This window comes from Mauremys reevesii, linkage group 10 (genome assembly GCF_016161935.1).
Source record: "Mauremys reevesii isolate NIE-2019 linkage group 10, ASM1616193v1, whole genome shotgun sequence".
Classification (NCBI taxonomy): Eukaryota; Metazoa; Chordata; order Testudines; family Geoemydidae; genus Mauremys; species Mauremys reevesii.
Window position 1 is genome coordinate 56,542,513 of NC_052632.1, and position 21,148 is coordinate 56,563,660.

General features: G+C 42.5%; 1 protein-coding gene across 15 annotated transcripts in view; it reads left to right on the forward strand.

The window, feature by feature from the left end:
- Positions 1–21,148, forward strand: part of RBFOX1 (RNA binding fox-1 homolog 1) — a 2,636,561-nt gene that overhangs the window by 141,657 nt on the left and 2,473,756 nt on the right. For 14 of the 15 annotated variants that reach the window (XM_039490574.1, XM_039490577.1, XM_039490576.1 and 11 more), the window contains one exon: positions 4,654–4,855. The exons of the other annotated variant lie outside the window; for it this stretch is intronic. The gene's annotated coding sequence lies outside the window, so the exon portion shown is untranslated. The remainder of the gene's footprint in view (positions 1–4,653; positions 4,856–21,148) is intronic. 15 annotated transcript variants of the gene reach the window in all.

Below are 21,148 nucleotides of genomic sequence, written 5' to 3' on the forward strand. Positions count from 1 at the left end.
CAAGCAAAAGCACTTATTGTTTGCTATGGTGCTGATGAATTGTCAGAGAAGTCTGAATGGGGTGATATGGATGGAATGTTGTTGGTTTTTAATGATGGGATATGAATCCCAATTACGGCATTCAGTGAAGGTTCAGTTCTGAAAACAGTAGTGATTGCTCTGGATGACTCACTAAAAATATCTGCATAGTGACTGGAGAAAGAGGTTAATAGGCCAGTTTGCAAAAAAGAACCAGGAAGGGGTTAACGGTTGTCCTTGAAACCTGGATATCTATCCCAATGAGGTGTATTTGTGTATATAATTTGATACTTACTGTTGTTGCTTTGGTGGCATGTCAGTCACTGAAGACTTCTCTTGCAGTGTGTGGGTTCACTGTTGTTCTGGTATTTGAATTACTCATGGTGTGCAACTTGATTTGCATGCAGGCAAGGTGAGGATGGGAAGAAGTGGTGAGCATCATGTTGAAAGCCAGGAGAATGGCCAACAACCATTCTGCAGGTGAGGTGGAATTCTCTTACCGATGCAGCAGGACTGGTATAGATTCTCTATGAAGGGATGTGGGGAGCAGAGCCCTGGCCCCTCCCCCTGCCCTGGGTGCCATGCCCCAGGCCAGGGACATGGGCTAGGGGGCCAGGGCAGGTGGAGGACCAGGGGGTAAGGCCACAATTGCCCCCCCTCTACACAGGTTCTGGTGCTCCTGCGGGGTCACCAAATTGGCCCCCTTGGGCTTGTGCATAAATCTGTCACTGTGCACTACAGGTTTACAGGTATGCTGACATATTTATGCTGCTATAGTCCCAAGTGTGTAGATATGGCCTAAATCACTTCTTGAATACCATCTTCATGGGCAGTGCTTTTGGCAGGGACATCAGTACAAATAACTCCATACTTCTATAGGAAGGTTGTTTTACATTATCTGACCATACACCTTATTCTGTGGATCCCTTTGCAGTAAGAGACCCCCGATGCTGCTCCAAATGGTTCACTCTAGGTCTTGGTTAAAAGTAAATTTGAAATATTACCCTGTCAGTTTTTTGGTACCTTTCAGTTTGTTCTTACTGACTGCCTTAGTACAGTGCCTCTGAATATTGATGTGAAGATAAAGTGAGTAAGGTAATATCTTTTACTGGACCAACCCCTGATGGTGAGAGAGAGAAGCTTTCGAGCTACACAGAACTCTTCAGAACCCCAACAGAAATTTGTCTAATAAAAGATATTCCCTCACCCACCTTCTCTCTAATATCTTGGGACTAACACAGCAACAGCAACACTGCAAACAACAACAATGTGAAGATTATGCATTGTACTGTACTATAAAACCCAAGAACAGATGCTGACTAGCATGAGATCAGACAAAACTATATATAACTTCTGGGGCTACGTAGATATTCTATTTGTTGATAATCTTGCAATTTTTAGTCATGGTTCGAAGTCTAAATATCTTGGAAACTAGTCACACAGTGTTTCCCAAGGTTTCAAAGCGCTGTGTGTCTTGGTTCACTTGGTTAATGTATTTGAAGTGGGTGCTAATATTGAGCAAACTGTGCTTATTGCATTATTTGACTTGTACTCGGTCTTGCAAATAGAGCTGAAGGGCAGCATGGAACTTGGAATCTGAAAATGCTCATTTGGTAGCAAGTGCTTTCTTTCAAAATATTAGGTCAAATACTGATACTTAAGGAAAAAAAGTGTTGAGATATTGTTAAAAGTAATGACTATTACTCTCAGTCTAACTTTACTGGGTCATCTTCTACCTCAGCTGCAGTTAGTGTAACAGCTATGCCAGGAGCACAGCTAGCTAGAATAAAAGGGACAAATAAAAGTTGCTGCTGCAATGTCCCCTATCCCAGACTGGTTATTTTATTCACCCCCTGCCAGTAGTAATGACTTCATATATTTAGGCCCTGATCCTGGCATGAGCTCTCTGTGCAAGGCCACTGCCGTAGTATAAAACTTAATCCTGGACTGAGTGAATTGAAGTGGTGCGTAGGGACCCTGAATGAGACCAGGGTTCCATAGTGTTAGGTGCTATACAGACTTAAGGTACATAACAAGAGACAACCCCAGCCCTGAAGATCTTACAATCTAAATAGACAACAGAGAAGATTATGGAAAGAAATAGAACATACAGAACTGTTTTTTTTGTTTTTTTTTTAAAAAAAAGGAAATTCCTTTTTGCAAAGAATTTCAAAATTTGTTTCAAATTGGCACAAAACAAAAATTTCTGAAATATTCTGTGAAATGGAATTTTTGAAAAATCTATTTTGGGAGAATTGAAACAAATGTAAGGAGCAGGCCAGTTGGGGAGCTGGACAGCTGGCTGGGCTGGCAGGTAGGTGGTCAGGAAAGCCTGCAACCTGCCTGTCTGGTTTCTGTCCAAAGTTCTGATGGAACTGATGCATTCCCATGAAATGTTTTTGATTCTGTTGAACTGGCATTTTCCAATGGAAAACTGTGTTAGAAAACTTTTGACCAGCCCAAATAACAAACAATCAAGGTGAGCAATGGGAGGGTCTGAAAACAGTGTTATTTCAAAATTATTTCTCTGTTAGCAAAATTATTTTTCTGTAAGGTTTGGTTTTGAGGGGCTAAGCTAATCAGAAAAACAAAGAAAGGGAGCAAGAACATGGAGGCAGGGGGTGGGAGTTTTACGGAAAGGCAGCAGGTGCATTAGTAAGGCAAAGAGAGCTTAGATTTAACGATGAAAATACTTTTATTTGAACACTGCATAACACTGCGCTGAGAACCTGCTACAACAGAACCCTACCTTTCGAAATGGAGGATGACCTGAGATCTGCAGAACAATTGCAGTTGCTCAGTGCAGGAGGGGAGCATGGAGAGCAGGTGGAGTGAGGCTGGAGGGGAAGGGCTTGGGAGGTGGTGGAGCAAACAGCCAATCAGGAGAAGGAAAAGAATTTTCCAAGTCAGATGGGTAGAAAGCAATTGGACACTGATGTCATCCCTGTCCAAAGATCCTTGCTCATACTGAATGAGTTTCTGAATGGCCCCTTCCAGCAGTTTCTTCTTCCCTGAGCTTATGTGGCTGGGGCTTGGTGTCTCCAAAACAGAAGTGTCCTTTATGTGGTTCTGTGTTAGGGGGTTGCTGGGGATAGGGGAAGGAGGAATAACCCCAGTTTGTTGACAGTTCCCTCCTTCCCCCATGGAGAAGCTGCACCTGCTATAAATGCTTGTCTCTGCTCCTGCTGGCAGATTCTCTGTTCCTCCTAATTTTATTAAAGAGAAACAGTATTCTCAATGCTGCAGGTTTTTTTTTTCATCTCATGAATCAGGAAGGGTGCACAATACAAAAGGTAAGGGAATGCAGGGAAGGTAGGGTAGTGTAGGTTGTGAAGTACAATGTGTGTTGGGGGGTGGTCATTCTAGAAGTTGAGCAATTTAAAACAAAAAATCAGTTAATTTCATATGGCCTATCTCTAAGCATTTTACCAACTGACACACTCTGAGCCAGACAGGTGTTACTATATTTTATGATGGGGAAACTGTATCCATTTATTTTGGATGTCTCCATTTTTGGATGCTCAACTTCAGACAACTTGGGCCTGACTTTCAGAGGTGCTAAGTACCTGCAACTCCACTTGACTTCAGCTAGGGCTGTGAGTGCTCAGTACCTCCCAAGTGAGACCTGAGGTGTGTGTCAAATTGTAGACACTGATATTGACTGGGTATCTAAATATGTACTTAGCAACTGAACTTAGGCCCCCACTTCTAAAAATCATGGCCTCTGACTCATAACTTTCTGTGCAGAACATCTCCAGATGTTTGTGGAAAGCCCCAGAGGGGCTTAATTCTCTTTCTGCAGGATATAAGGAACTCCCACTAAGGCTATGGGAGTTAGCGCAGAGAGAGCAGTGGACCCCAGATGGTCTTTGTTACTCTGGATTGTGTTGCCTCTGATACGTTGACTATCCGAAGACCCAGGAGAAGGAGGCACACGTTATGGCTATTGCAAGTTAATGAGGAAGGGACAGAACCATTCCAAACCGGGCAATGCTCAAATGTGGGACACAAATTTCTGAAATGCTCAGCAAACTTGCAAAGTAAGGGACAATGGGGGAAGAATCCTGAAGGGAGGTGGGTTGAAATGAACTTTGCTTGGTATTAAATATTTTACAGTTATTTTTCATGGTTAATCATGCTCTGTTTCAATATTAGTGTTGTTTTAAAGCAGTGCATTCCTCTGAGATGGAGGTAAAGTTGGGTCTAAACAGAGGTGCAGCTGACTACAGCTCTATGTGCTGTTTTAAGGAAAGTTAATTTCTTTGGAGCAGGGCAAGCATAAATACAAAGATTTTGGCAAAGTGAGCAGCAGGAGAAATGTGCATGCAACCAGCGTAGGAGAGGTTATTGCTTTTTATTAGGGAGATGGAGGAATAGAGAAGCTTGTGTGCAGTATGCTGTTGAAATGGATATTCTGTGAGAATAGTGCTGGCCAGTAACCAGCAGAGGGCGGTAGAGAAATAGAAGTGGTGTGTGTAAATCCTATAAAGGCTTTTGAAACCCTAGTTAAATGTTGAAAAGAAGAGCGAGAGCGGATTACAGAGCTCTCAGAAGCCACAGCTCCTCCAGAGAGGCAGCTTCAGCAGGCCAAATAAAGTGCTCAGCATTTTTAAAAATGTCTAATCTGTCTGGCAGCCCCGAGGATGTGGTGAAGCAGCGAGGCAGAGATGGCAAGATGAGAAGGGAGGACCTGGATGATTCCCAACCCGAGGGGAAGAGGTTGAAGCTGGGGAATGAAGGAAGAAACAGTGGGAAGGAAGGAGAAGCAGCAGAAGAAATCATGCCATGTTTGGACAGAGAAGATCCTGCGCCCCAAGCAGGTGGTGAAGGCAAAAGTGTAAGTGAGGTTGTTTTCCTGGCTCTGAGCTGGAAAGGGGGCTGGGGAAGCTGTGAGGATGCCTTAGCCAACTTCAGGGTGACAGATAATTTCAACTGGCTATCAAGTAGTGTAGGTGGAACCTGACAAAGCGTCCCGTCTCCCTGAGAGTGGAAGACAGTAACTATTTAATTTAATATCTTGGCTAGATTCCTTTAGGTGCCAGAATTTGTACTTTAGTCTGGATTTAGCATATTTGACATTATTTTTGTAAAGGATATTCCCTGCTAACACTTGCTGTCAGCTTCCTATTACCCCTTAGGGCTGGGGAAGGGAGGGTCTTTGGATTGACTTGAGCATCTCAAGTTATCATTCCAGGCACTTACGTTACCTGTAGTCATTTGGGGGAATGTTGTTTTACAGCCAGGGGTGGGAAAGGAACCTCAAAGGGCATAGGGTAGTTTAAGTGACAGTACCACATTGAGAATTCGTCAGGGTGAAAAAATTCATGTTGAGGCTTTGCACAAAAACTGCAGTTAGAAAATCCCATCTTGTTAGATCTGCCCATATCAGATCTTTATATGAATCTAAGTTTTTCAGTGTTGTCTGACTGGCTATTTAGTTCAGCTGATGTGCTTGACAGCAGGTGTTTGAGACATAGCAGAAAGTGTAGGCATAAAAAAAGACAGATGGATTCCCAACCAGCTTAGGCTTTTCCTCCTGTGATCAAGTCAGGCAAAGGTTTTTTGGTGGGAGGGGAGGGTTTGCATACATTGTACCTGCTTCCCTTGTGAAGGTGATTCCTATTTGAGTCACTGTCACAACTGGGAATCCAGGGCTGCTAGAGTTGGCTTGATGGAAGTTTGTTGCGGTGTTTTCATTGGAAGTGTTCTCTCCCTACTAGTGTGTTCCTCTTTGGCATTGCCTTCCTGAATTAAGATGCTCTTCCCCATCAAAAAAGGAATCAATTGACTGCTCCACATTTCAGTGTGATTTACAATCTCACTAATTTTGAAGGCAGAGTAGTTGGCCTGATTCATCCTGGTGGAGGTCTATTTCTCAAAATGCAAGAGTTTGTCATATACAACTGGTTTTCAAAATCTAGCTACATGTGCATAATATCAGATTATACAGGTGAGATTCTCCTTATTTTATCAGGCTGTGCAACTGCACTTATGATGCATCATGGTATAAGATTGTATACTGTAATTACAGTGCATCATAAAAGCTTAATGTTGTGTTGCCAAACTGTATATTTCTCTAGTCATTTTGGTAACTAACTGAAGATGTGTAACATACTGAGATCAGTAAATTAGACAAAATCCGTGATACTCTTGGAGAAACACACAAAAAACATAAGAGGGTTATTATGAGCTCATCATGTTATAGGATAACATTAACTGAAACCTCACTAGAGTACAGCCTCTTCTGATATGTATTTTTTGCTAATGAAACCTGTTTGCTTAGAAAATTAACACAGAAATTTTCTTTAAAGGTCCTCTTTCCCTTTTTATGGCTGAACATAAACAACCAAAACACAATGAGAAGCTTACTTTTCCCTTGAGTTTGAGTATCTTCTTTAAATTATCAGAAAGGAAAAGAGGAAACTAGTTCTGTGCTGAGACCCTACAGGTGAAATTAATTTAATTTAGGTAATGAGCTTACTCAAATAAACAATCTTATTGACCCTTTAAACAACCAGGGATAAATGTATGTGGGCTTTTAAACTGAAGTTGAATGAGACTTTATTTTCATGTTTAGGTAGCGCTGGATTCTAATTCTACACAGGATTCTCTCATTTGTGCCTGCTTTCTTCTTGTATAATGCAGGACCCAGTCCTGCAGACGCTTAATATTGCTGTGCTCAAAGTTGCAATGCCTAACCAATTTAGGAGCCTAAATGCCATCGACTTACAATAGGATTTTGGCTTGTCTAAATTCCTCTTGAAAATATTGAAGTTCCTAAATCAGTTAGGTATTGCAATGCTGAGTGCAGCAATACTTAAATAAAATAAAGCCGGGTCTTAATACTCAGCACCATGCTTACTGTGCGTAGAGTCATTGGGTAAAATTTTCAAAAGTGAGTTGTGCAATGTTGTAACAATCATCCTGCTGGTCCCAGGATATTAGAGACAAGGGTGGGTGAGGTCATATCTTATATTATCATATCTGTTAACAGAAGTCAATCCAATAAAATATGACTTCACCCACCTTGTTTCTCAAAAGTGACTTAGGAGCCTAAGACTTAATGAAAGTCAATAGGACTTGGGAGCCTACATGACTAAATGACTGTTAAAAATGGGGCTTAGTCTCTTAAGTCAGTTAGGGCTAGATTTGTAAAGGTAGTGAAGTGCCTGGTTCCCAGAAATCTGGCCCATAAGCATTTTTGTGAACGTAACCTGTTGCTATGAAAGTAAGCACTATGCTTTCTCACAAGTATTGCTAGGATTGGGCCCATACATAGGAAGAAGTCTTGACTCCTATTTCCTGCTTTGTTATTCCTATAAGCTTCCCTTAGCCTCCTGGAAAATTCCTGTGTAAATGAATAGTCTTCTGATGCATTTTGTATGAAGCATCCTACAGAATGTAATAGAACCTGTGTGTGTCTGCTCCAGGGCTGTATTCCACCCATCTTTTCCAGAAAGGTATGTTAAAAATACTAAAGAAACATATTAGTGTGACGAATGGTGATTGCTCCACACCTGTTTCTTTTTCAAAGCCATTTCCTCACTAATTAAATTTTGGGCCTGATTCAAAACCCACTATCATCTGTGGGAGCCTTTCCATTGATTTCAATGGGCTTTGGATCAGAGCATCATGCTTCATTTTGATTAAAAAAGTTCTTCTACATTTCTTTCTCCTGCCAGGATTTGTGCTGTTAAAAGCAAATTGCACTGATGCAGCAGAGAACACATTACACTCCCTTACCAACAGAACCTCCTTTTATTTTTATATTTTAACTTGTCCAACAATTACTGCATGTGACTGTGATGTTCTTAGTTGTTTGTCATTTTTGCAGAGAGCAAGCAATGGGAAAAGACGGACTCCATCCCCTTAGGACATATTGGAATGACTTCAGTTCAGTGTTTAGAAGAAGCTTTAATAGGCTTAGCAGTATGGGTAATCAATGCCTGCACTGGAAGAAAATTCCCTAATAGTCCATAATGACTTCTATTTTAAAAAAGTACATTAACAAAATTATAGTCTTTGACTATTGGACTGGTAGAAAAAAATCAGCACAATAAGGGTGCGATTTCTTTTTACTTATTTCATTATTGTTTGTCTGACTCAGCAGCCATTCTTTGGATTTAGAAGAAAAGACAACCTGGGTCATCAAATCTAGCTCATTGTTCTACTTGGTACGAAATCCTGTATTGTGGAAGACTGCAGAGACCATCTGTATTTTATGCTTGTGAAATGGTGAATAATGCTTGAGGGTATTTATTTGGTATTGTACGTTGAGCCACCGCTATTCAGAACTATGAGTTGGTTGCAGATAGGCAGTTTTGCTATTAGCTCTGTTGGGTAAAGTTGTTTTGTGTTCACCATTAAGATAAAGCCTACATTTGGCAGAGGGCACCACATGGTGATATTTGGAATTATTTTTTTCCCCCTTTTACTGGGAATAGGCATTATTTTGGGGTGTTTCAGCTAATTTTGGCTTGTTATCAAGATCCACTAGACTTTTTTCTTCTGTTCTCATTTTATTTGCTTGTAATTTCTCCATAATGAACAAATTGAATAATCCCAATGGATTGTGACAAGCCTTTAAAGAGGCTTAATAGCATTGTACACATCTGTTCAAAGGTATTGGAGTAAGTTCATCTTTACTGTAATAGCATTACCTGCAATGGAATTGCAGTAAGTGTAACATCCTGAAGTTATTTTGATTACACACATCATGCATGTTTTCCTGCAGGTTTGTCTCTACCTTGTCATTGTTGAAAGGTTGCACGCAGAGTTAGGCAAGCCATACACAGCCAACAATCTATCAGATGAATGTAGCAGCCCTTTGTTCTGTTAGGGTGAAATTAATCGCTGTGCAAAAAGTGAGCACAAAGACTGAGCAGCCCAAGAGCCTGTGTGGGACCTAGGAGGTGTGCTACCTGGTGGATTTCTCTATCATTGTGTTAGCTGCAAGGAGAACTGATTTATTATTTGAAATCATCCATCTTTGATTAGTGACTAACTCTTCACCAAGATTATTGCTTTGACAGTGTACCATATGCACCACGATGAGTCACCTACATTGCATTTCTGTTCCTTGACTGAATGATTTTCCAACTCAAGATGGCCAAGTGAATACTTCTGGTGGGAATACACATGCAAATGCATATTCACACAAGTATTTACAACGCTTCTCCTTGCAGTCATCCTTGCAAACAAAAATTTGCTCATCCAGTTGTTTGCAGAAAGTGGACAAAATGCGGCATTAAGAAGTCAATGCAAATTCATGGGTTTTAGTCCAACAAATACTTTACTTTACAATAATTTATTGTAGTGGTCACCCAGCTATAAGTATCCTTCAGATACTTTCTCATCTACAGGGTCACAAGTGCAAGTGAAAGCTCCTAAGTACTAGAATTTTCACAACTGCTATGTTTTTCCAGATATTGTTAGATACTTACCGCAAAGCTCTCTATCTTCCCATCCACCCTGCCCAAGACAGTGCTGAGGTGAATGATGTGGCATGCTGGTGGGGGCAGAGGAGGGGAGGATTGGCGCACGTGTTTTGGTATCGTATCCCTACCCAACAGATTCCTTTCTGAGGAAAAATGTTTAACGTTTTAATTCATGAGTCACATGTTTGCTGATATCAGCATTTCCAGATTTTGCCTAGATATGCCAAAAACACCAGCCAAAAGACTATTTTCAGCATTTCTAGTCTGAGAAGGAATCTCAAGAAAGCCTGATACTCAATATTTTCAGCCTGTTTTTGCCAGAGGTTCAGCTAGCTTGACAAAGCTTGAACGACTTCTGGGTGGTTAGCTGAACAGAACCTTTTGAAGATTTCCCTTTGGTAATCTTCTATCCTCTTTCTATAGGCATTTTGTTCCCCTGTTAAACACCTATTTTATAACCACGTAAACATAACAGTAAGCACACTCCTCACATCTTTCCTACAACACTTGGACCAATCTGAACTTAAAAACTGACTTGAAAACCCCCTTCTAAAACTTAGACAAAGTTATTCTACACTTTCCAAAAATGAGAAGCTGAGAATACGGTGACTGACTCAGCTCTGTGCAAGGAAAGATACTGGGGTGGATCCTCCACTGACTTCAATGGAGCAAGGACAATTAACACCAGCTGAGGATCTGCCTTTCTTCCTACCAGGCTCATATTTGGTTATAGCAGTTGCAAAGGAGGGAGCTATGATCTGTTGCCTTTTAGGAACTGTGTAGCTGGGGATGTCTCAGCCTTATCCCTTGCCCCCCGACATAAGCATCTTGATGGGGGAGGGATAGCTCAGTGGTTTGAGCATTTGCCTGCTAAACCCAGGGTTGTGAATTCAATCCTTGAGGGGGCCATTTGGGGATTTAGTTGGGGATTGGTCCTGCATTGAGCAGGGGGTTGGACAAGATGACCTTCTGAGGTTCCTTCCAACCCTAATGATTCTATGATGCCATCTCTAATTGCATGATCACATGCTGGGCCTAGTTTACCACTGTGTAACTTAACAGATACAATGGAGAGTCACAGAGCTGCTAAATTTTCTTGCTGCATTTTACATTAACTTTTTTGGGAGTGTGGGAAAGAGGATCATTGGAAAAACTGGAAAACTGAGGTTTTTTTTTTCATTCTTCATGAATCATGCGCGCGCACACACCTGCAGCAGGGCCAGCTCCAGGCACCAACGCAGCAAGCAGGTGCTTGGGGCGGTCACAGCGAAGGGGCAGCACGTCTGGCTCTTCAGCAGCAATTGGGCGGCGAGTCCCCAGTCTCTCTAGGAGGGAAGAACCGGCCACTCAATTGCTGCCGAAAAATGGAAGAAAGCGGCGGCAGTAGAGGTGCCGCCAATCGTGGCTTTTATTTTTTTTTCTGCTGCTTGGGGCAGCAAAAACGCTGGAGCTGGCCCTGCCTGCACATACTCTTTCCCAAACAATAGCTGGCAACATCTGTCTTTGTCAGTCCAAAACTCCTGGGTGGGTTGACAATCTCTTTTGTCCTACATGAGGGGGCTTGTGATGAACTCTACCCTGACATGCACTCTCAGAGGTTTGCGATCAGTGCAATCACCAGCACCTCTCAGCATAACAATATATTCATTTTGAATGCAACCTTGTGAACCATAAACTCTACTTACACAACGTACTGCATGTTAGAGAGAGAGCCAGTTCTCAGCTAATGTCAAATTGTCATATGTCTGTAGCAAGTCCATGGAGCTGCAACAAGTTTACATTGGCTGAAAATCTGCCCCTATGGATGTGATCCAAAGCCTGTTTTAATCAGTGGGTGTCTGTCCCTGGACGTAAGTGAGCTTTGGATCAGGCCTGAAGTGTACAATGCAGGTAGGGCTGGCTCCAGGCACCAGCGAAGGAAGCAGGTGCCTGGGGCAGCCAATAGAAAGGGGCGGCACTCCGTCCGTTGTTGGGGCGGCATGTCTGGGTCTTAGGTGGCAATTCGGCGGCAGCTCAATCATTTTGTTTTTTTTCTTTGCCACTTGGGGCGGCAAAAAAGCAGAAGCCAGCCTTGAATGCAGAGTAACAGTGCAAACTGGTTGGCAAAGATAATCCCCTTCACTTGTCAGCGAAGTTAGCAGTCTCCTAAATGACAGATTTGTGCTGCAAAACTGAAGGCTCTGACCAGTGGGAGAGGTGGTGTATATCTGTGCTGTCCCAAGAGGAATTGTTTCTTTGAGTATCACCATTCTCCCCCCTTGCTCCTGTGCAGGGGAAATAACTGATTTAACCCCTCTTTGGGTTTTAGCACACTTCCCACACCTTCCCCCTCCTGCTGCCTGGTAGGGGAGTTGGTGTAAAGGCTCAGTCCACTTCCTGTCCTCTTCACACCCATTTACTTGAATATCATGTATGCAGACCCTGCTCTCCCTCGCACTTAGGTATAGCCCCAATCTGGGGGAGTCCTATGCAGTGGGTGGACAAGTGTAGGAGGGCCTTATTCCCATACATGGTTGCATAGGACGTAACTGAGTGTTACATTTGTAGCTGGTTTCTCTTGTCAGGTGCAGCTGAAGGAAGCCGATTCAAAAGAAACTGCTCACTGCATGGGTGCTGACAAAATTATTAGAAGAGAGCTCATCATACAAGAAGTCTATCAGTAGGCAAGGAAGGATGCTTTAGTGGTTACAGTACTAGCCTGGGGCTTGGAATAGCTGAGTTCAATTCCTGGCTCTGTCAATGACTTCCTGTGTGACCTTAGTCATAGAATCTCAGGGTTGGCAGGGACCTCAGGAGGTCATCTAGTCCAACCCCCTGCTCAAAGCAGGACCAAACCCAACTAAATCATCCCAGCCAGGGCTTTGTCAAGCCTGACCTTAAAAACCTCTAGGGAAGGAGATTCCACCACCTCCCTAGGTAACCCATTCCAGTTCTTCACCACCCTACTAGTGAAAGTTTTTCCTAATGTCCAACCTAAACCTCCCCAAGTCAAATCACTTAGGCTGGCTGTGCTTCAGTTCCCCATCTATAAAACTGGGGTAACAGCACTTCCTTACCTCCCAGGGGAATGGTGCAGATAAACACATTAGGTTAGGTGACGCTCAGATACTATGGTAACTGCAGGGGAGAGGTAAATAAGTAACAAACAGGGGTTTCAAAGCTTTGTCTTGGGCCAGCCAGGTGCACGGCAGTGAAGGATAGATCCAAGAAAGGATTTGTCCATTTATTATTTGTATTGCCATAGCACCTAGAGTCCCCTGACAAGCTTGAGGCCCCATTGTGCTAAGTGCTGTACTGACACTTGAGTTGCCAGCATCCCCTCACTAGTGCCCCCAACCCCTGTTGACCTGAGGACTTGGGATCAAGCCCTGAATCTGACTGTGCTATTTTAACTATGCAAAAAACCTTTAGTCTGAGAAATGAATTGATGCCACATAAGTACCTGCGATAGATGGTAAAGATATGGTGGGCCATTAAACTATGAAAATAGTGTTTGTATGGACAAATGAAATAAACATACAAGATGATACATGTGTATCCAGGTGATAGGAGAAATTGTTTGTGGTCCAATAATTCAAGACTGCTTTATGACACGCGTGCAGCAAAGGTCATTTAAGGCTGTGCAGTCAGTGTTAAACTTTGGCAATTTAAGATTTTTGAGAGCCTATCCATACAACTCTGATGTGGTGTTAATGCAGCTTCGTCATACAGAATAGGTTTAGTTTAGAAACTGTTATTCAGTTTAGTTATTAGAATATATATTTTTGGAAGTGCCCCGAATTGTGTTTGTGAATATTCTTTTGAGAAGGCATTGCAGTGGTTAAAGATGGGAAGGATCTTAATAAATCAGCCAGACCATCTCCTAGTTAATGAAGGATGGTTCCCTATAAGTACGTTTTCCTGTATGTTGCCTAGTCTGATTTTAAAAATACCAAAAGACAGGGCTTTCACTACTTCCCTTGGGAGGTTGCTCCACAGTCTAATAAATCTTGCTGTCCTATTTTACATTTTGCAGTGCCATTTATTTTGAAGCTAAGGTACAACAGCCAGACAAAAAGAATTTGAAACAACTCAGCTTTTGTGCTAAAATTCTTACAGATGTATCCATATTTCTCCAGGCTCTCACCTGCCATGCAAAACTCAAATAAGTTTACTTCTGACACATTTCCACTCTATCCATACTGGCAGTTACAGGCCAAGGTGATAAGTGTCTGCAAATACCATTGATGGCAAGATCAGAGTGGGGGACAAAAAGACAAACTATTCACATTTGCTTAAATTAGAATTCTATAGCACTGAGAGAAACCTGCTTGTCTTGGCTAGCTAGAAACTTCACCTGGGCTTCTTTGCTATAGACCTCACTGAGACTTAAAAAGCCAGTAGACTTACATTTATGGGCATTTAAAGAGTGATTTTGTTTTTCTCCACAGGCATATTAGAATTTTTTACTAGTCCTGCTCCACTGACAAAGATAGCTAAGTTTACAAACTTAGCAGGCTTAACTGACTTTGAAATGTACTTTATAAAGGACTATTATGAGCAACTGAGGGGCCCTTTGTAGAGCTTACATGCTCCTCAGAAGAGAGCTGCCAGTTTACAAGATATGTTGAATAGATCTATGTCCTTGTTTTTTAAAAAAGAAATGACTGAAGTGAAATACAGGAACTCGTTACCAGAATGTACCATTAAGGTTGACGTATCAAGTGCACAAGACAGGTAACCTCAGAAGTTAAGGTTGCTCCTTGAATATTAACTGAGTCATCATGCAGGACAATTTAAAGGACATTGTAGTAATACAAAAGGCTGATGGGAAGGAGAAAGAAGATTGCCATCTACACCAGACATCTATGCAGTGAAGTCACAGGGAAATCCTAGGACCAGCCAGAAATTTCGAGATGGTCACACAAATTGTAAAGTATGAAGGCCTCAGAGAGAAAACAATGCAGGAGATCATCTCTCAAGGTAATGTTCCAAATAGAAAGGAAATCAGCCAAAGCAAATTTTAAGTCCTGAAAAGCACCTTCAGGGAAGGAGCAAAAAATCTATATAAAACAGAGGACAACGCAGTGAGAGAGGAGACGAGATGAAATATATGGATAACATCACCAAAAAACCTGGAACATTTTATCAGCTCAACAATGTTCTAACTGGCAAGCTTACACTAGTCAGAGGGCCAGTTAAGGTTAAACAAACAAGGGAAGACCTTAACGCGGGGAGAGGGGGTGGAAATCCCCAGAGAGTAATGGGCATTCTGTCACCTCTACTGTTTGGCATTGCCATTGACTTCATTCTGAGAAAAAGTGTATTGTATGGCGTAACAGTACACTAGATCTAGATTTTGCTGATGACATAGCTCAACCAACCTGCAAGTAAAGATTGAAAGAAGGCAACATTAACAGTCAATTTATGAGGGGAAAAAACTCACAAATCTAATGACAACCCCAGCAACTCCCAGCTCAAGCATTACATAGTAGGCAAAGGAAGACAAGAGGTGAGTCAATTGACATAGCTTGTCAGTTATGTACAAGCCAATGGGGATGTCTAGAAGGAAAAGTTTAAGCTGGTGAGTGCAGCTGCCCCAAGATATGGTTATTGAAAATCTACAATTTACAGACCAAACTATGACTCTTAAATGGAAATGTTATTTCCACCTTAACATATGGATGTGAATGCTGGAAATCAACCAAAGATAGACACTAAATGCCTCTGAAAGCAAATGCCTCACCATAGATGCCGGAACTAGAGGTACTGGGGGTACTGCTGCACCCCCAGCTTGAAGTGGCTTCCATCATATACAGGGTTTACAGTTGGGTTCAGTGGATCTCAGTACCCTGTGCCTCAGATATTAAATGGAATGAATTTGACGCATCTTTACATTTGCGTTCAACAATTCTTTACCTCCAAAGTTATCCAGAAGAAAAGATGGAAATATCTGGGACGTGTGCTATGAATGAAGCCAGAACAAGTGCAGTGACAGGCATGTCGTTGTGCAGCACAAGGAACAGGCAAAAGGGGTTGATGGAAAGAATCCCTCCATTGAACAGTACTTAGGCCTGGTCTGTGCTAGAAAATTAGGTGGGTTTTACTATGTTGGTAGGGGTGTGAAATGCACACCTCTGAGCAGTATTGTTAAGCCAACTTAAATCCATCATGTAGACAGCGTCAGGTCGATGGAAGAATTCTTCCGTCAGCCTAGCTACTGCCTCTTGTGGAGGTGGATTACCTACAGCAAAGGGAGAAATCCTCCTGTTGGCATAGGTAGTGTCTACACTAAAGTGCTACAGTAGCACAATGCTGCGGTAGCATTTTAAGTATAGACAAACCCTTAAATGTTCTAGCAGAGAATTTGGTGGTTGTTGCATCAAGCCCCCGCAAAACACGGCACACACATGATATGCACCAAGGAAACATTCATATCTTTATGGAAAAGTACTTTGGAAATTAGTAACATTCCTTTAGGCTTATATGAAGTGTCCTATAGGATTCAATTGAAAATGCATAACTACTTTAGGCTTGTGTGAAATTGGAGAAAATATTTAGTGGGGTTTTCAGCAATTTCACAAGCATGTAAATAGACAAAATGAAACGTCACAAACACACACAGCAATTTTACTGCTGGAACATTCAAAAATTCACATTTTAGCAAAAATGTTTGCAAGCAATTTGCAAAAACTGGACTGATTTCGAGTTCTCAGTGTACTCTGAAACTGCAGAAGATAGTACAACTGAAGGGCAAGAGAAAGAAAAGAGAATTATGAGAATTGCTGGCTTTTGTAGGTGACAAATCTGAGGAACTGTCACAGATTGAAGTGTCACTAGAGGAGGTTTTGGAATTAATTGATAAACTCAACATTAAGAAGTCACCGGGACCAGATGGCATTCACCCAAGAGTTCTGAAAGAACTCAAATGTGAAGTTGCGGAACTATTAACTAAGGTTTGTAACCTGTCCTTTAAATCGGCTTCGGTACCCAATGACTGGAAGTTAGCTAATGTAACGCCAATATTTAAAAAGGGATCTAGAGGTGATCCCGGCAATTACAGACCGGTAAGTCTAACGTCGGTACCGGGCAAATTAGTTGAAACAATAGTTAAAAATAAAATTGTCAGACACATAGAAAAACATAAATCATTGAGCAGTAGTCAACATGGTTTCTGTAAAGGGAAATCGTGTCTTACTAATCTATTAGAGTTCTTTGAAGGGGTCAACAAACATGTGGACAAGGGGGATCCGGTGGACATAGTGTACTTGGATTTCCAGAAAGCCTTTGACAAGGTCCCTCACCAAATGCTCTTACGTAAATTAAGTTGTTATGGGATAAAGGGGAAGGTCCTTTCATGGATTGAGAACTGGTTAAAAGACAGGGAACAAAGGGTAGGAATTAATGGTAAATTCTCAGAATGGAGAGGGGTAACTAGTGGTGTTCCCCCAGGGTCAGTCCTAGGACCAATCCTATTCAATTTATTCATAAATGATCTGGAGAAAGGGGTAAACAGTGAGGTGGCAAAGTTTGCAGATGATACTAAACTGCTCAAGATAGTTAAGACCAAAGCAGATTGTGAAGAACTTCAAAAAGATCTCACAAAACTAAGTGATTGGGCAACAAAATGGCAAATGAAATTTAATGTGGATAAATGTAAAGTAATGCACATTGGAAAAAATAACCCCAACTATACATACAGTATGATGGGGGCTAATTTAGCTACAACGAATCAGGAAAAAGATCTTGGAGTCATTGTGGATAGTTCTCTGAAGATGTCCATGCAGTGTGCAGAGGCAGTCAAAAAAGCAAACAGGATGTTAGGAATAATTAAAAAGGGGATAGAGAACAAGACGGAGAATATAGTATTGCCCTTATATAAATCCATGGTACGCCCACATCTCGAATACTGTGTACAGATGTGGTCTCCTCACCTCAAAAAAGATATTCTAGCACTAGAAAAGGTTCAGAAAAGGGCAACTAAAATGATTAGGGGTTTGGAGAGGGTCCGATATGAGGAAAGATTAAAGAGGCTAGGACTTTTCAGCTTGGAAAAGAGGAGACTAAGGTGGGATATGATAGAGGTATATAAAATCATGAGTGATGTTGAGAAAGTGGATAAGGAAAAGTTATTTACTTACCACGGGCCAGCGCTGATTTTTTGAAGCGTGCACTGGAAGCTATCCCACAGTTCCGCACCTCGCTGCCCATTGATTTTGGGAGATGACACAGAGTGGCTGGCGAAACTTCAGGATGCGAAGGGCACTTCTTTGACTGTGTGTGACTTGCTGTCCCCTGCCCTGAAGCGCCAGGACACAATGCGAAGAGCCCTGAGTGTGTGTGCAGGTGGCCATAGCCCTCTGAAAACTTGCTTGCACAGACAGCTACAGTCAGTAGTCAGTAGCTTTACACTTTGGCGTGGGCAAATCGGGGCGATTTGATTCCCTGCATACGCAATCGCGCGCAAAAACTGAGCAACTGCTCTCACTGTAAATGTCCCAGGTCATCATAGATGGCTTAAGATGGCTTCGCGATTCCGATTCCCAAATGGGGACTCCTCGGGGACCCGGCCTACCCGCTGCCCTGGCTCTCATGAAGCCCTATACAGGCGCTTGACAGTGAGAAGGAACTCTTCAAACCCCGCTGAGCAATATCCCCGTAGTTATTGCTGCTGCTGTGTGTGCTCCACAATCTCTGAGAGAGCGGGACGACCCTTTTGGGGGGCAGGGAGGTTGGGAACCGCCTGGCTGCTGTTTACGATCTCTCTGTGAGGTGATGAAGAGATCCCTGGCTGTCAGAAGAAGCGGTGGGTTTCGCTGTCGCCTCGCGCCCCTCCCAAAGACCCTTCTCATCTCCCCCCATCGGGAACGAACAGAGGAACCCAGTACACTATTATTCCTCGTCCGTCCCCACAGTCCACTGGGGGGGGTGTGTGGCAGCCCCAGAATGAATGGCATGCAGCGTGCCAGGCATGCGGCATGCTGGGGCTCTGGCTCCGGTTGCGTCTCTGCCTTTTGATGACTTTGTCTTGTCTTGTCGCCGGCTTTCGCACGGCGCACGCCACATCGCCGGCTGTATCCTTTCTCTTTCTCTGCTTTTTCACCTTTCTCGAAAGGTCGCGTTCGCGTTCTGCTGGGAGCGCAGCTCAGAAACACAACCTCCTCCAGCCCCACACAGATCCATCCCTGTCAGTCCATTCCCCATGCCTCTTCTATTCTTCTCTTCTGGGATTGATTGGACCTCTCCTCTGCTGCTCTGCTCGTGCTGCTCGTGCCAGGGAGCAACAGCCATGTGTGCAGACCGTCAGAGAGAAGAACCGCAGACAGGAAATGAATTCAAATTTTTTCCATTGTTTTGTGTGTGGTGCTGGGCAGAGCTCGGACTGCTGTCCAGCTGTCGCAACAGAGTGGTGCAGTGGTGATAGCTCCCGGGCTACTAGGCTGATTAGGCATCCACCCCAATCCACCAAGCTAGCATTGCTCGGCGCTGTATCGTACTCTCAGCCTCGGGGGTGGGCAACCAGGAAAAGAAAAAAAAAGAGCCCTCTAGTTAATGGCTTCCTGTGAAATGGCTGTTGTGTGGGTTGGTTGGTTCGTTGATCCTAGTGTAGACTTATTCCCATAATATGAGAACTAGGGGTCACCAAATGAAATTAATAGGCAGCAGGTTTAAACAAATAAAAGGAAGTTCTTCTTCACGCAGCGCACAGTCAACTTGTGGAACTCCTTACCTGAGGAGGTTGTGAAGGCTAGGACTATAACAATGTTTAAAAGGGAACTGGATAAATTCATGGTGGCTAAGTCCATAAATGGCTATTAGCCAGGATGGGTAAGAATGGTGTCCCTAGCCTCTGTTTGTCAGAGGAAGGAGATGGATGGCAGGAGGAAGATCACTTGATCATTGCGTGTTAGGTTCACTCCCTCTGGGGCACCTGGCATTGGCCACTGTCGGTAGACAGATACTGGGCTAGATGGACCTTTGGTCTGACCCGGTACAGCCGTTCTTATGTTCTTATGTTCCCTCTCTTGTCTTGTGCTCAGTTTTTCTCTCCCCCTCCCACACCATGTCACAATAACCAGTGGAACTCTGTGCCCACCTGATTCTAGTTTCTGGGCAGATTCCAGAAGACCTTGTTTTAGGTGTGGCCCCTTAAGAGGTTCTGCCCTGTTCATACATCAGGTTGAATGAGGATTTAGCTCTATCAATAACGAGGTTTCACCCAGCTCATAACAATATCTCTAAAAACCTGGCCCCTAATGCCTACGGGGTGGTCCCGAAGTGGAGCAGGTTAACTGTGGACATAAGGAAAGAAAAGAATGTTTGGGTTTTTTTTTTTGGTCAGTTGAAAAAATAGCATTAACATTTAAAATAACTTTTAAAATTGTTGCCACAGTTGTGCTTTTTCAATAATAGTGCTGTTTGTGTATGGACTTGGAGTTGATGTTCTCTCTTGGAGGTGCCATAGAAATCAAGTGTGTTTTAATATGTAAGGTATGGCCACTACACAGACTGCATCTTGGTGCCACAAAATATTGAGAAGATGTATAAATGTAGGCTAAGAAACCCAGGGGAGTTATGCATCCAAATCCAACATGTCTGCATAGAAGTGAAACATCTAATTCAAAGACCCTTCATGCTGCATTTCCCCTGTAGTTCCATGAACATATTTTCAGTTGATATTAGATCTAAGGAAGGGTCCAATGTTTGCCATTTGATCCATGCAACTGCTTTTTAGCTCACAGTGATGTATCCAAAAACCATGTAGTCCATGGACTACAGCCTAGCTATCTTGAAGTTAGCATTTTATATGCTATCAGATGATCTGCTCTTTTTGACAGCCATTAAATGCACTTAAATGGCATTGCAGGGAGTGTTTGTTGCTATAATTGGTCTTCAGAAAAGGCAGACCAGGAAAATAGCCCATTTTCTATTTAGACATTGTGTGAACTTCCAAAACCTGATAGGAAAGGACCTTTTGGCCTTTGAAAGCTTGTATATTATAAATTGTTGGTCTAATAAAAGGCATCGCTATCTCTGCTATACCCTGCCTACTGAACTGGCAGTAGATTTCGACAACACGGTAAATGGTCCGCTCAGCAGTGCTGATGCACTGCAATGTCATTTAACTGCAAACACCTCAGAGGCACTTCCAAAAGGATTTCATGGCCAGTTTCCTTCATATCCGTTTCCAAACATTTATGAAAATTGCCGTCTTCAATAACCGTTTCCAAAAGACAGCAGATGAGCTAGACAAAACTGCAAACGTTATGCAGATGGTTACGAATCATTTTCTGGCTCACTGCAAGTATTTGCAAATGGACTGGAGATAGAATGGAATACTTTGCAATACATGAATATATCCAGAGACAATTTTGTCAGTAAAAAAAACAGGAGTACTTGTGGCACCTTAAAGACTAACAAATTTATTTAAGCATGAGCTTTCGTGAGCTACAGCTCACTTCTTTGGATGCATGTCAGTGTCCTTTTTGATACTGACTGATCTATCAGAAAGGTAGGTTTAAAGATTGGAGTTACAGTTTTGTTAAAGTGCTGGGAAATTAACTGGTCGCATATCAAATCTTATTTTTTTCCTTAGAAATGTACAATAAAATGAACAAACATAAAATATTGGTTACAAATACTCGTTGCCCTTTTATAGAATGTAGCAAACCATATTCAACTGGAGAAGAGAGCTTTTAGCTTCAAGGAGGCTA